Genomic DNA, 16,570 nt, shown 5'->3' on the forward strand with positions numbered 1-16,570 from the left:
GAACAGAGTCCTCAGAAATAATACCACACATCTACAGCCATCTGATCTTTGACAAACCTGACAAAAACAAGAAATGGGGAAAAGATTCCCTATTTAATAAATGGTGCTGGGAAAATTGGCTAGCCATAAGTAGAAAGCTGAAACTGGATCCTTTCCTTACTCCTTATATGAAAATTAATTCAAGATGGATTAGAGACTTAACTGTTAGACCTAAAACCATAAAAACCCTAGAAGAAAACCTAGGTAATACCATTCAGGACATAGGCATGGGCAAGGACTTCATGTCTAAAACACCAAAAGCAATGGCAACAAAAGCTAAAATTGACAAATGGGATCTAATTAAACTAAAGAGCTTCTGCACAGCAAAAGAAACTACCATCAAAGTGAGCAGGCAACCTACAGAATGGGAGAAAATTTTTGCAATCTACCCAACTGGAAAGGGCTAACATCCAGAACCTACAAAAACTCAAACAAATTTACAAAAAAAAACCCACAAACAAGCCCATCAAAAAGTGGGCAAAGGATATGAACAAACACTTCTCAAAAGAAGACATTGGTAATGAATACACAATCTAGAAAGATGAAAGTATGACATGAATGGCATAAAAAGTGGATGGAGTGAAGTAAAAGCATAGAGTTTTTGTATGCAATTTCAGTTGTTAGCAACTTAAATTAGAATGTTATAATTATAAGATGTTTTATATGTGCCCCATGATAACCAAGTAAAAAAAACACCTCTAGTTGATACACAAAAAATAGAGACATGAATCAAAGCATACAACTATCAAAATTCAACAAATTATAAAGAAAGGTAGGAAGATTGGAAAAAAGAAAGAAAAGAACTACAAAGCAGTCAGCAAAAATCAAAATGCCAGTAGTAAGTCCTTTACCTATCAATAATTACTTTAAATGTAAATGAATTACATTTTCCAATCAAAAGATACAGAGTGGCTGAATGGATTTTAAGAAAAGAAAAGAAAAGAAAAAGCCAAGGTACCTCACCATCCTGGTGCTGCTGCGCTGTGGAGGCCGTGCAGTCTCTTAGCCAAGATGCCTGAGGAAACCCAGACCCAAGACCAACCGATAGAGGAGGAGGAGGTTGAGATGTTCACCTTTCAGGCAGAAATTGCCCAGTTGATGTCACTAATCATCACTACTTTCTATTCAAACAAATAGATCTTTCTGAGATAACTAATTTCAAATTCATCAGATGCATTGCACAAAATCCAATATGAAAGGTTGATGGATCCCAGTAAATTAGACTCTGGGAAAGGGCTGCATATTACCCTTATACCAAACAAAGAAAAAGAAGATCAAATCCTCACTATTGTGGACAGTGGAATTGGAATGACTAAGACTGACTTGATCAATAACCTTGGTACTATCACCAAGTCTGGGACCAGTGTTCATGGAAGCTTTGCAGGCTGATGCAGATATCTCTATGACTGGCCAGTTCAGGGTTGTTTTTTATTCTGCTTATTTGGTTGCCAAGAAAGTAACAGTAATCATCAACCATAACGATGATGAGCAATATGCCTGGGAGTCTTCAGCAGGGGGATCATTCACAGTGAGGACAGACGAGTGAACCTATGGGTCGTGGAGCAAAGGTTATCCTACACCTGAAGGAAGACCAAATTTTGAGTGCTTGGAGGAACAAAGAATAAAAAGGATTTTGAAGAAACATTCACAATTTATTGGATATCCCATTACTCTTTTTGTGGAGAAGGAAAGTGATAAGGAAGTCAGCGATGATGAAGCTGAAGAAAAGGAAGATAAAGAAGAATAAAAAGAAAAAGAAGAGAAAGAGTCCGAAGACAAACTTGAAATTGAAGATGTTGGTTCTGATGAAGACAAAGAAGAAAAGAAGGATAGTGACAAAAAGAATAAAAAGATTAAGGAAAAGTACATCGATCAAGAAAAACTCAACAAAACAAAGCTCATCTGGACCAGAAATGCCGATGGTATTACTAATGAGGAGTAAGGAGAATTCTACAGGGGCTTGACCAGTGACTGGGAAGATCACTTGGCAGTGAAGCATTTTTCAGTTGAAGGACACTTGGACTTCAGAGCCCTTCTATTTGTCCCACAACATGCTCCTTTTGACCTGTTTGAAAAGAGAAAGGAAAAGAACAACATCAAATTGTGTGTACACAGAGTTGTCATCATGGATAACTGTAAAGAGCTAATCCCTGCATATCTGAACTTCAGTAGAAAGGTGGTGGACTCAAAGCATCTCCCTTTAAATATTTCCTGTGAGATGATGCAACAAAGCAAAATTCTGAAAGTTATCATGGAGAATTTGATCAAAAAATTCTTAGAACTCTTTACCAAACTGGCAGAAGATAAAGAGAACTACAAGAAGTTCTATGAGCAGTTCTCTAAAAGCATAAAGCTTGAAATATTCGAAGACTCTCAACACTGGAAGAAGCTTTCAGAGCTGTTAAGGTACTATACATCTGCTTCTGGTGATGAGATGGTTTATCTCAAGGACTACTGCACCAGAATGAACGAAAACTAGAAACATATCTAATATATCACAGGTGAGACCAAAGACCAGGTAGCTAACTCAGCCTTTGTGGAACATCTTTGGAAACATAGCTTAGAAGTGATCTATATGATCAAGCCAATTGATGAGTGCTGTGTCCAACACTGAAGGAATTTGAGGGGAAGACTTCAGTGTCAGTCCCCAAAGAGGGCTTGGAACTTCCAGAGGATGAAGAAGACAAAAAGAAACAGGAAGAGAAAAAAACAAAGTTTGAGAACATCTGCAAAATCATGAAAGACATGTTGGAGAAAAAAGTTGTAAAGGTGGTTGTGTCAAACTGGCAACATCTCCAGGCTATATTGTCACGAGCACATATGGCTGGACAGCAAACATGGAAAGAATTGTGAAAGCTCAAGTCCTAAGAGACAAATCAACAATGGGTTACATGACAGCAAAGAAACACCTGGAGATAAACCCTGACCATTCCATTACTGAGACCTTAAGGCAAAAGGCAGAGGCAGATAAGTAAAGTCTGTGCAGGATCTGGTCATCTTGCTTTACGAAACTGCTCTTTTGTCTTCGGACTTTGGTCTGGAAGATCCCCAGGATCTACAGGATGATCAAACTTGGTGTGGGTATTGATGAAAATGACCCGACTGCTGATGATACTACTGAAGAAATGTCACCCCTTGAAGGAGATGATGACACATCATGCATGGAAGAAATAGACTAAACTCCAGCTAAAGGATGACTTAAACACTGGTTCAGTACTCTACAATTCCTCTGATAATATATTTTCAAGGATATTTTTCTTTGTTTTTTGTTAACATTTAAAAGTCTGTATGGCATGACAACTACTTTAAGGGGAAGATAAGATTTCTTTCTACTTCTAAGTGATGCTGTGATACCTTAAGTACTAAAGCAGAGCTAGTAATTTTTTTTAGCTTCACATTGGCTTATTTTAACAGACAGAGGCAATGTGTGTTGTAGGATGTATGTAACATGATGTCCACTTTGTGGTCTAAAGTGTTTAGCTATTAATTCGTATTCCTTAGTAGGCCACATCTTGTTATCCAAGTGTTCCTGAGCTATACCTTGATGTTTAGAAGAAAAGTATTTGTTACTTTTTGTAGGATCTACTTTTGAACTTTTCATTCCCTGTAGTTGCCAGTTCTGTATGAACTAGTCCTCTAGAAATAGATTAACCTAAAACAACTTGATGGAAGGAAATATCCACAGAGAGTTCTTATTTTCCAAACAAAAGTATTGTTTGGAGGAGCAAAGTTATAAGCCTACCTAAGCCTATCACAAAGCTTTTCAAAAAATAACTCAGAGCCAGTCTTGTGGATGGAAATGTAGGCCTGAGTCACATTCTGCTTAAAGTTGTAACAAATACAGATGAGTTAAAAAAGAAAAAGTCAAGATCTAACAATATGCTGCCTACAAAAGACTCTTTTTAGCCTTAAGAGCACATGTTAAAAGTGAAGGAATACAGAAAGATATTTTATGCAAATGTAACACCAAAAAAACATCAGGGAAAGGTATACTTCCATCAGATAAAATAGACTTTCAATCAAAATTTGTCATAAGAGACAAAGTCACTGTATAATGATAAAGGGGTGATATAATCTTGAGGATATAAGAACAGTAAAGACAGATGCATTCAACATAGGAAAACCTAAACATATATAAAGCAAGTAGTAACAGAATTATAGGGAGAAATAAACAGCAATATAATAATGAGAGTTCACTATCCTACTTTTAAAAATGGACAGATCATTCAGACAGTGAATCAATGCAGAAACAGGAGACCTCAGTAACACCACTGGCCAAATGAACCTAATAAACATGTACAGAACATTTCACCCAACAGAAGTTTAGTATAAAATTTTCTCAAGTGCACATGGAACATTCTCCAGAATAGATCACGTTAGGTCACAAAACAAATCTTATCATATTGAAGAAGACTAAAATAATCTCAAGTATCTTTTCTGGCTACAATGATATAAATATATAAATCAATAACAGGAAGAAATTTAGAAAATTACAAGTAGGTGGAAATTAAACAACACACTCATAAACTACCAATAGGTCAGAGAGAAAAATCAAAGGGAAAATCAAATGTACATGGAAATAAACAAAAATTGAAACACCATAGCTTTGCCCAGATGTGTCTCCTCATCCCCAGGGAACAGGAAGCTAGGGAACCTGGAACGCTCATCCTGGCCATCACCTGAAATAACAGAGAATACCTGAGAGTAATCAAAGCTCAAATACATAGCCATCTGCTTATGTACAACTGGCTCTTACCCTTAAGTACCATCTACTGCTCCGCAGATCAAATTGCACTGCCTAATATAAAACCTGACAAAAGAAGTGAAGAGGGGTATAGAAACAAAGCCAAAAGACCCTACTCGACATACTCTCGATTGCACCACTTAGAGAGAAGGGGAAGGGAAAATATACATAAGAAAAGAAAAAAAAATCCTATCTACACAAAAATAATTATGAAATTTAGAAGTGCCATCCTCTCCAGATGAAAGGGATCAATATAAGGATTCTGGCACCATAAAAAATCTGAATCTTGTGACATCACCAAAGAATTACACTAGCTCTCCAGCAAGGACTCATAACCAAAATGGAAGCTCAGAAATGACAGGTAAATAATTCAAAGCATGAATTACAAGAAGGCTCAATGAAGTCTGAGGCCATGTTGAAAATCAACACAAGGAAACTACTAAAACAGTCCAAGAAATGAAAGAAGACATAAACATCTTAAAAAGAAATTAATCAGAGATCCTGGAATTAAAAATTCACTTAAGAAATTTCTTCTTCTTCTTCTTCTTCTTCTTATTATTATACTTTAAGTTCTAGGGTACATGTGCATAACGTGCAGGTTTGTTACATATGTATACTTGTGCCATGTTGCTGTCCTGCACCCATCAACTCGTCAGCACCCAACAACTCGTCATTTACATCAGGTATAACTCCCAATGCAATCCCTCCCCCCTCCCCCCTCCCCATGATAGGCCCCGGTGTGTGATGTCCCCCTTCCCGAGTCCAAGTGATCTCATTGTTCAGTTCCCACCTATGAGTGAGAACATGTGGTGTTTGGTTTTCTGTTCTTGTGATAGTTTGCTAAGAATGATGGTTTCCAGCTGCATCCATGTCCCTATAAAGGACACAAACTCATCCTTTTTTATGGCTGCATAGTATTCCATGGTGTATATGTCAAGATACAATTGAAAGTTTTATCAATAGATTAAATCAGGCAGGAGAAAAGAAAAAAGAATTTCAGCCTTTTAAACTGGCTCAGGCAGACCACACACAGAGAAAGAGAGAGAGAAGAATAAAAGAAAAGAAAATCAACAAAGTCCTTGAAAAATATGCAATTATGTAAAGTGACCAAACCTATGAGTTACTGGTATTCCTGAGAGAAAAACAGTAAAAGTGAAAAACTTGGGGGGCGGAGCAAGATGGCCGAATAGGAACAGCTCCAGTCTCCAACTCCCAGCAGGAGTGACACAGAACACAGGTGATTTCTGCATTTTCAACTGAGGTACTGGGTTCATCTCACTAAGGAGTGCCAGACAATCAGTGCTGGTCAGCTGCTGCAGCCCGACCAGTGAGAGCTGAAGCAGGGCGAGGCATCGCCTCACCTGGCAAGCGCAAGAGGGAAGGGAATCCCTTTTCCTAGCCAGGGGAACTAAGACACACAACAACTGGAAAATCGGGTAACTCCCGCCCCAATACTGTGCTTTAAGCAAACGGGCACACCAGGAGATTATATCCCACACCTGGCCAGGAGTGTCCCACGCCCACAGAGCCTCCCTCATTGCTAGCACAGGAGTCTGCGATCTCACAGCAAGGCAGCAGGGAGGCTGAGGGAGGGGTGCCCGCCATTGCTGAGGCTTAAGTAGATGAACAAAGCAGCTGGGAAGCTCGAATTGGGTGGAGCTCACAGCAGCTCAAGGAGTCCTGCCTGTCTCTGTAGACTCCATCTCTGGGGACAGGGCACAGCTAAACAACAACAACAACAACAAAAAGCAGCTGAAACCTCTGCAGATGCAAATAACTCTGTCTGACAGCTTTGAAGAGAGCAGTGGATCTCCCAACACAGAGGTTGATATCTGAGAACGGACAGACTGCCTGCTCAAGTGGGTCCCTGATCCCTGAGTAGCCTAATTGGGAGACATCTCCCACTAGGGGCAGACCAACACCCCACACCTCACATGGTGGAGTACACCCCTGAGAGGAAGCTTCCAAAACAAGAATCAGACAGGTACCCTCACTGGTCAGCAATATTCTATCTTCCGCAGCCTCTGCTGCTGATACTCAGGCAAACAGGGTCTGGAGTGGACTTCAAGCAATCTCCAACAGACCTACAGCTGAGGGTCCTGACTGTTAGAAGGAAAAGTAACAAACAGGAAGGACACCCACACCAAAACCCCATCAGTACGTCACCATCATCAAAGAGCAGAGGCAGATAAAACCACAAAGATGGGGAAAAAGCAGGGCAGAAAAGCTGGAAATTCAAAAAATAGGAGCGCATCTCCCCCTGCAAAGGAATGCAGCTCATCGCCAGCAATGGATCAAAGCTGGACGGAGAATGACTTTGACGAGATGAGAGAAGAAGGCTTCAGTCCATCAAACTTCTCGGAGCTAAAGGAGGAATTACATACCCAGCACAAAGAAACTAAAAATCTTGAAAAAAGAGTGGAAGAATTGATAGCTAGAGTAATTAATGCAGAGAAGGTCATAAACGAAATGACAGAGATGAAAACCAAGACACGAGAAATACGTGACAAATGCACAAGCTTCTGTAACTGACTCAATCAACTGGAAGAAAGAGTATCAGCGATTGAGGATCAAATGAATGAAATGAAGTGAGAAGAGAAACCTAAAGAAAAAAGAGGAAAAATAAATGAACAAAGCCTGCAAGAAGTATGGGATTATGTAAAAAGACCAGATCTACATCTGATTGGGGTGCCTGAAAGTGAGGGGGAAAATGGAACCAAGTTGGAAAACACTCTGCAGGATATTATCCAGGAGAACTTCCCCAACCTAGTAGGGCAGGCCAACATTCAAATTCGGGAAATACAGAGAACGCCACAAAGGTACTCCTTGAGAAGAGCAACTCCAAGACACATAGTTGCCAGATTCACCCAAGTTGAAATGAAGGAAAAAATCTTAAGGGCAGCCAGAGAGAAAGGTCGGGTTACCACAAAGGGAAGCCCATCAGACTAACACTAGATCTCTTGGCAGAAACTCTCCAAGCCAGAAGAGAGTGGGGGCCAATATTCAACGTTCTTAAAGAAAAGAATTTTAAACCCAGAATTTCATATCCAGCCAAACTAAGTTTCATCAGTGAAGGAGAAATAAAATCCTTTACAGATAAGCAAATGCTTAGAGATTTTGTCACCACCAGGCCTGCCTTACAAGAGACCCTGAAGGAAGCACTAAACATGGAAAGGAACAACCGGTACCAGCCATTGCAAAAACACGCCAAAATGTAAAGACCATCGAGGCTAGGAAGAAACTGCATCAATGAACGAGCAAAATAACCAGTTAATATCATAATGGCGGGATCAAGTTCACACATAACAATATTAACCTTAAATGTAAATGGACTAAATGCTCCAATTAAAAGACACAGACTGGCAAACTGGATAAAGAGTCAAGACCCATCAGTCTGCTGTATTCAGGAGACCCATCTCACATGCAGAGACATACATAGACTCAAAATAAAGGGATGGAGGAAGATCTACCAAGCAAATAGAGAACAAAAAAAAAGCAGGGGTTGCAATCCTAGTCTCTGATAAAACAGACTTTAAACCATCAAAGATCAAAAGAGACAAAGAAGGCCATTACATAAGGGTAAAGGGATCAATTCAACAGGAAGAGCTAACTATCCTAAATATATATGCACCCAATACAGGAGCACCCAGATTCATAAAGCAAGTCCTTAGAGACTTACAAAGAGACTTACACTCCCATAGCCTCACTGCTGCCTTGCAGTTAGATCGCAGACTGCTGTGCTAGCAATGAGGAAGGCTCTGTGGGCATGGGACCCTCCTGGCCAGGTGTGGGATATAATCTCCCCGTGTGCCCGTTTGCTTAAAGTGCAGTATTGGGGTGGGAGTTACCCGATTTTCCAGGTGTTGTGTGTCTTAGTTCCCCTGGCTAGGAAAAGGGATTCCCTTCCCCCTTGCGCTTCCCAGGTGAGGCGATGCCTCGCCCTGCTTCAGCTCTCATTGGTCGGGCTGCAACAGCTGACCAGCACCAATTGTCCGGCACTCCCTAGTGAGATAAACCTAGCACCTCAGTTGAAAATGCAGAAATCACCTGTCTTCTGTGTCGCTAGCGCTGGGAGCTGGAGACTGGAGCTGTTCCTATTCGGCCCTCTTGCTCCACACCCCTGTTTTCTTTTTTAAAAAAAGACTTTTATTTTAAGTTCTGGAGCACATGTGCAGGTTCAGACTTGTAATATAAGTAAACTTGTGTCATGGCGGTTTGTTGTACAGATTATTTCATCACCCAGGTATTAAGAGTAGTAACCATTAGTTATTTTTCCTGATCCTCTCCCTCCTCCCCACCTGCACCCTTCAATAGGACCCAGTGTGTGTTGGTCCCCTCTATGTGTCCATGTGTTCTCATCATTTAGCTGCCACTTGCAAGTGAGAATATGGTTTTCTGTTCCTGCATTACTTTGGTAAAGGTGATGGCCTCCAGCTCCATCAATGTTCCTGCAAAGAATATGATCTCTTTTTTTAATAGCTGCATAGAATTCCACAGTGTATATGTACCACATTTTCTTTATGCAGTTTACCACTGTTAGACATTTAGGTTAATTTCATGTGTTTGCTATTGTGAATAATGCTACAATGAACATATGCACGCATGTGTCTTTATAATAGAATGATTTATATTTCTGCAATGAACATATGCATGCATGTGTGTTTATAATAGAATGATTTATATTCCTTTGGGTTTATATCCAGTAACGGGATTGCTGGGTCAAATGGTATTTCTGTTTTTAGGTCTTTGAGGAATTGCTACACTGTCTTTTGTTACATGAGTTTTGTATCAAAAACTCTCAATTTGGAGTTCTTTAGCCAGGAGAAATATCTTCAAAAATTAAGATGAAATAAACTCTTGTTCAGACTGTCCAAAGCTGTGAAAATTTATCACTAGCATACTTTTACCACCAGTAAATACTATATATAGCTTCAGGTATATGAAAAGTTATCAGATGAAAATGTGCATCTACACAAAAATATGATGAGAAAATAACATGCTAGATAGAAGTATAAATATAAAATTCATTCTCTTTTATTTAAACAACCTCTTTGAAAGATACCTGATGGCTTAAAGCAAAAATAACAATAAAGAATTGTATGTTTAGAATAGTTGAAGTAAAATACACAGCAATAATAGTACAAATAATAGATTATAAGGATTTTCATTATATATTAAATTATATAATATTACGTGAATGGTGACAGTTATACATTATACATCATATCTAGAGCTATGTTAGCTAATGAAGTAATCTTTAGCTCCATGTGAGTATTTAATTTTAAATTAATTATGATTCAATAAATGTAAAAATTCAGCACCCTGTTTATATTACCCACATTTTAATGCTTAATTAATAGCTACATGTTGTTGTGGACATTGTATTGGATTGAATAGACATGGAATATTTTCATCATCCCAGGAAGTTGCCCTAAACAAACATTAGTAAGCCAAAAGTGAGGTAAGTGGAGACATTAAAAGATACTTAATTAATGCTTTTAAGAAGGTGGTAAAAAGGAAAAAAAATAGTTTAAGAGAAGATGTCAGATTGGATTAAAAGCTAAGACCAATTTATACATAGCCTATAAGGATAGTATAAGTCTCTAGAAGAATCTTAGGAGAAAATTTTTGTGACTTTAGACAAAGATCTTTAAATCACAGATATTAAAAGATGAATTCAATACATTACACTTCATGCAAATTAAAAACATTTGCTCTTCAAAAGGCCTTTTAAGGAAACCGATAAAGCTTACTAAGTCAACAAAATTAGCAAAACATATAACTGACAAATACTTGCATTGGAATGCAAGAATAATTCAAACACTTACAAAGACATAAATCCAATTTAAAAATGGGCAAAATATTTGATTAGATCTCAACAAAAATATTTTACAAATTGAAAATAAATAAAAAGATGTTAAATCTCAATAGTCCTTAGGGAGATGTAAGTTAAAATCAACAAGATACCACTATATGCCCTCTAAAATTATCACATCAAAAGACTGACATTATTAATCATTTGTGAAGTTATAGATCAATGGAAATTCTCACAGATTTTTTATTGGAATGTACAATCATTCAGTCACTTAGGAAAGTTTTCCAATTTTACAAAACTTAAGCATAAACTTTCCTATTTTCCACTTATAATCTCCCCAATCAACCCTCATCTCCTAAAGAGAAACAAGTCTGTATTCACAAGAAAACTTGAACATTCATAGCAGCTTTATTACTAATAGTCCAATGTTGGGAAAAAGGCTTATGGGGTGACTATATAAACTGGCCATAAAAATATGGGACCGTAAGTTGTGGAAAGTCACAGGAGGCCTCTGAGGAAGAAAGCATCCCTATTGCCATCACGTTCCCGTGACCAGAGCGTGACCTGCTCTCTTATCTATAAACACTGGGCTCAAGGAGAAAGACACTCCTTTGAAGCACTGGAATGTGACCAGATACGCCGACACCTTGTTAAGCCCGCTCCCCCACACAGCTGCTGTCTGCTAAGTTAAAGAATAAATCAGTAGTTAAGTTTATGCTGCTTCAACTCAAAGAAAATTTACCTAAACCGCCACTGCTATAGATTAGGTGCATGACACACCATCCCCCTTTCAACATTTCACCCCTAAACATCTGCTTCTTAGATCTAAGTGATTGTACTCAATAAATATATTGTGTGGAGACCAGAGCTTGGTGTCTTTGCAGCCTCCAAAAGTGCATTGGCCCCTGGCACCCTGCTCTTTTTTATCCTTAACCTATCTCTTCTCATTCCTTCATCGTCAGCAAACTTTGGGTACCCTACGGGTCGTGTTGAGGCTGGTCCACAACAGTCCAAACTAAAAATCACCAAGATTTCTATCAACTGATGAATAGAAAAACAATTGTGTTATATTCAGATGATGGAATATCACTCAGTGATTCCATGTAACTGATGCGTGAAAGAAAATGGAACAGTCTCAGAGACATTATGGTAAGGGAAAGTAGCCTGACACATAAGACTACATATTGGATGATTCCATTTATGTGAATTTCTACACAAGGCAAAGCTAAAGGAGCAGAAAGAATATCAATTGCTGGTGACTAACGGTAGGGGGATGGGTAGCAGATTTGATGTAAAGGGGCATGAAGACAATTTATAGGTTGATGAAAATGTCCTAGAGAACAAAAACATTCATATTAATTGTTTTTGCTTAAGAATATACACATTTTCTCACTCCTGTAATCCCAGCACTTTGGGAGGCTGAGGCGGGTGGATCACGAGGTCAGGAGATCAAGACCATCCTGGCTAACATGGTGAAACCTCGTCTCTACTAAAAATACAAAAAATTAGCTGGGCATGGTGGCGGGTGCCTGTAGTTCCAGCTACTCAGGAGGCTGAGGCAGGAGAATGGTGTGAATCTAGGAGCTGGGACTTGCAGTGAGCCGAGATCACACCACTGAACTCCAGCCTGGGCAACAGAGCGAGACTCTGTCTCAAAAAAAAAAAAAAAAAGAATATACACATTTTCAAAATTCATTGAATAGTACCCTTAAAAAGGTGAATTTTATTGAATGGAATTACCCTAAAAACATATTGTTATAAAGGTATTGTGTAATATCAATGAGAAAGAAGTGAAAAGTAATTTCTAATAAAAGCTCTGATGGGGAAATATAGAAAAGTTTTTCTTTAATTGCTTAAAATCTTGAAAATATAATGATGTACTTAATTTTTATTGGTGTTTCCTGAAGCTTGGGCCATTCATTGACTTCAAACTTTCTCATCTGCAAGTGAGTCAATTATGATTAGATAGTGAGTTTATTTTAATGAACAAATGTCAGTGTCTTTACAGAAAAATTGAAAGGGTCAGAGAAAGTGGGGGGACAGAGTAAGGAAATCAAAAAATCTATAACTGAAAAGATAGAACAAAAATATAAATAACTAGAAGAGATGAAAAACTGATAGATGACAAAGTCAGAACAAAAACATTCATAAAGGAGGAATTGGAAGCAGCAAATAGTCAAAATGTATTCAAAATTCCCATTTTCATTTCTGTCTGAACATATATTTATTCAATTATTCTTTTGACAAATATATTGAGCACCTAATGTGTGCCATAGTTGAATGTACACATGAAGTATTAGTAAACTAAACAGACAAAAATTCCTCCTGGAATCTGCACTTTAGTGGGAGAAAATTATAAACATGAACAAATATATACATGCAAGGGCAAAACAGTGCTCTGAAAACAAAAATAAATAAACCAATGAGAAAACTGATAGCAGAGGCAGGGTGGTTCAGGAAGCCTTCTTTAATGAGCGATTTTAATGAAGTTAGGAAATCATCCTTGTGTATTATAGGTCAAGGAATCAAGAAAAAAGAAACTAAGGCAGGAAGGGACTTTGATAGTTTTAGGTATAGAAGAAGGCAATTCATTATATAACTCTTATTCTGTTTTAGATGTTTCCACTGCAGCAGGGTTAGCCTCTCCAAAGAATGCTATACTTGTAACCTCCTTCCCCCAAAAAATTCAGGTATGTGGAAATTTCATGAGATGTCACAATAGGGAGACAATAGTCAATAATAAATAAATTGGACATTTTAAAATAACTTAGGCCGGGCGCGGTGGCTCACGCCTGTAATCCCAGCACTTTGGGAGGCCGAGGCGGGCGGATCACAAGGTCAGGAGATCGAGACCACGGTGAAACCTCGTCTCTACTAAAAATACAAAAAAATTAGCCGGGCGCGGTTGTGGGCGCCTGTAGTCCCAGCTACTCGGGAGGCTGAGGCAGGAGAATGGCGGGAACCCGGGAGGCGGAGCTTGCAGTGAGCTGAGATCCGGCCACTGCACTCCAGCCTGGGCGACAGAGCGAGACTCCATCTCACAAAAAAAAAAAAATAAATAAAAATAAAATAACTTAAAGAGTGTAACTGGGTTGTTTCTAACACAAAGGATAAATGTTTGAGGGGATGGCTACTCCATTCTCCATGATGCACTTACTTCACATTGCATGCCTGTATCCAAACATCTCATGCACCCAATAAATTATACACCTACTATGTACCCACAAACATTAAAACTAAAAACAAAAAGAAAATTATGAGAAAATTTCAGCTCTGAGAAACTGGCTTGATCGGTGACATTATTAAAAGAGTATCTGGTCCTGGCCTATTTGTCTTGCTCTAATGTCCTTGACACCCTGGCTAGTCTCTTCCCATTCATAACTTGACAGTGCGTTTGGGAAAGAGGTCAAAGATCCTGAAAGAGATGTGCAGCCACCAAAACTTCTTCCAACTTAAGACCTGTTGGAGTGAGAGAACCTGAACAGGGAAAGAGAATTTGAATTGAAATTTAGTTTGGTTATTTGTTGACTTGACAAGAAATAATGCTTGAGAAGTTAGATTCCCTTTGTGGTACTATCACAAAAGAACAGAGGTGGGGTCTAGGATTTTAATTTGTAAGAGTAAGCAGTTACTGTATTTGGGTCTAGAAATGTGTGACCTCAATCCCTGAGAGCAAAAACTGTCTTTTATGTGGAAAAGAGAGAATCACACAAAAGAATGCTGATTCAATATCCTCTGTGTCTTCCCTTCTTGGGAATTTGAACCAAGCAGTATTTTTTTTTTTTCAGACATAGCCAAATTGGCATTTCGAGGATTTCTGAAGGTAAAGATTCAGCATGGTTTTCAAGAGTGCACAGGTATAGATACTATGTCAGCATTCTGAAATAGTTTCCAGAATTAGGAAAAAAATCTCTGTCTTGATCATCTAGCCTAGATTTTTAGTGATAGAGTTGGACTATTTGTGAGGACATGGAACGACAGAGTATAAGGGCTGAGTAGGATTTAGTTTAAGCTTTAAATCTAAGACAAAATGACAGGTCTAGAGAAGTGTGGGGTGGTTGATTGTCAGGCTCTAAATGTAGGCATATCTTAGGTCACAATTTTGTCTCTCTGCCTCTCTCTCTCTCTCTCTCTCTCTCTCTCATTTGTCTAGTTCATTATTTTTAAGCATACAATTTCAGCAGTTCTCACTGTTTGCAAAGTTCTGCAACTGTCATAATTATTTAATTCCAGAACATTTTTATCGCTCTTTAAAGAAGCCTCATACTGATTAGCAGCCACTCACCACTGCCCTCTCTCCCTACACTCAGCCCTAGGCAACCACAAATTTACCTTCAGTATCCAAAGATTTGCTTATTCTGAGCATTTCATATACATTGAATCATACAATATTTAGTTTTCTGTGTTCTGCAATTTTTACTTACCATAACGTTTCAAGGATCATTTATGTTGCATCACATGTCAGTGCTTAATTTATTTTGTGGTTATATCATACTTTGTTCATCCATTCATTGTTCATGGATACTTGGTTTGTTTTCATTTTTATGTATTATAGATAATGCTGTTATAAACACTTGCATATAAGATTTTTGTGTACTTGTGTTTTCAATTCCCTTGGGTAAACCTAGCAGGAAAATTGCAGGGTAAACCAATTTTTTGAAGAATTGCCATGCTGTTTTCCAAAGCAGCTGTACCATTTTATATTCTCATCAAGATTACAAGAGAGTTCCCATTTCCCCCACATCCTCACTGATGCTTATTACTATCTTTCTTTTTTTTCTTTAGTCTTAACATCCCTAGTGGATGTGCAGTGTATCTTATTGTGGTTTCAATTTCAATTTGTTGAAAATTAATTGAGTATACATGTAAAGGTTTATTTCTGAACTCTCAATATATTCAAGTGATGTATATGTCTATCCTGAAGCTAGTACCATGCTGTCTCGATTACCGTAGCTTAGCAGTAAGTTGCTACACTGGAAAATGTAATTTGTTCAACTTTATTCTTCTTTACCACCAATTTTTGGCTATTCTCTGTCTCTTTCATTTCCATACATACTTTAGGATCATTTTGTCAATTTCTGCAACAAAGTCAGCTGGTATTTTCGTAAAAAATGTCTTGAATCTGTCTATGAATTTGGGGATTATTGCCATCTATGAACAGTTCTCCAATTCATGAATATAAAATATTTTTGAATTTAAGTTTTCTTTAATTTCTTTAACTGGTGTTTTATAGGTTTTAGTGTATAAGTTGTATTTATTTTGTTAAATTTATTCTTTTGTGTTTTATTCTTTTTGATGCTATCGTAAATGAAATTGTTTTATGAATTTCATTTTTGGATTGTTCATTGTTAGAGAAATACAACTGATTTTTGTGTGTTGATCTTGCAGCCTGCAATATTGCTGAAATCACTTATTAGTTCTAAAATTTGTGTGCGTGTATGTGTGCGTGTGTATTGCTTAGTTTTATCTATATAACTAAGATCACGTCACTTGCAAATGCAGGTAGTTCTAATTCTTCCTGTGTAGAACCTCTGACGCAATGTTGAATGGAAGTAGTGAAAGCAGACATCTTTTTTCCTAACCTTAGGCATAAAACATCCAGTTTTTTACCAGAAAGCATGATGTTAGCTGTGGATACTCCATAAATGCCCTTTGTCAGATTGAAGAAGTTCCCTTATTGCTCTAGTTTGAGTATGCATGTGTGTGTGTGTGTGTGTGTGTGTGTGTTTTAATTATGAAGTGGTGTGGGATTTTGTCCAATACATTTTCTGCATCTACTGAGATTATCATGTGATTTTTGTCCTTTATCTTATAATCATATGTTACATAGATTGATTTTTGTATGTTGAAGCATTCTTGCATCCACTTGTCATGGTATATAAGCCTTCTTATTTGTTGCTAGATTTAGTTTATTAGTATTTTGTTGAAGATTTTTGTGTCTACATGCAAAAAAGAAAAAAAAAGGAAACAAA

General features: G+C 37.9%; 1 pseudogene; it reads left to right on the forward strand.

Moving 5' to 3' along the window:
- Positions 1 to 1,050: 1,050 nt before the first annotated feature.
- On the forward strand, positions 1,051 to 3,218 carry LOC112636782 (annotated as a pseudogene).
- Positions 3,219 to 16,570: the final 13,352 nt, after the last annotated feature.

The sequence above is a fragment of the Theropithecus gelada genome, chromosome 1, assembly GCF_003255815.1.
Source record: "Theropithecus gelada isolate Dixy chromosome 1, Tgel_1.0, whole genome shotgun sequence".
NCBI classification, from domain to species: domain Eukaryota; kingdom Metazoa; phylum Chordata; class Mammalia; order Primates; family Cercopithecidae; genus Theropithecus; species Theropithecus gelada.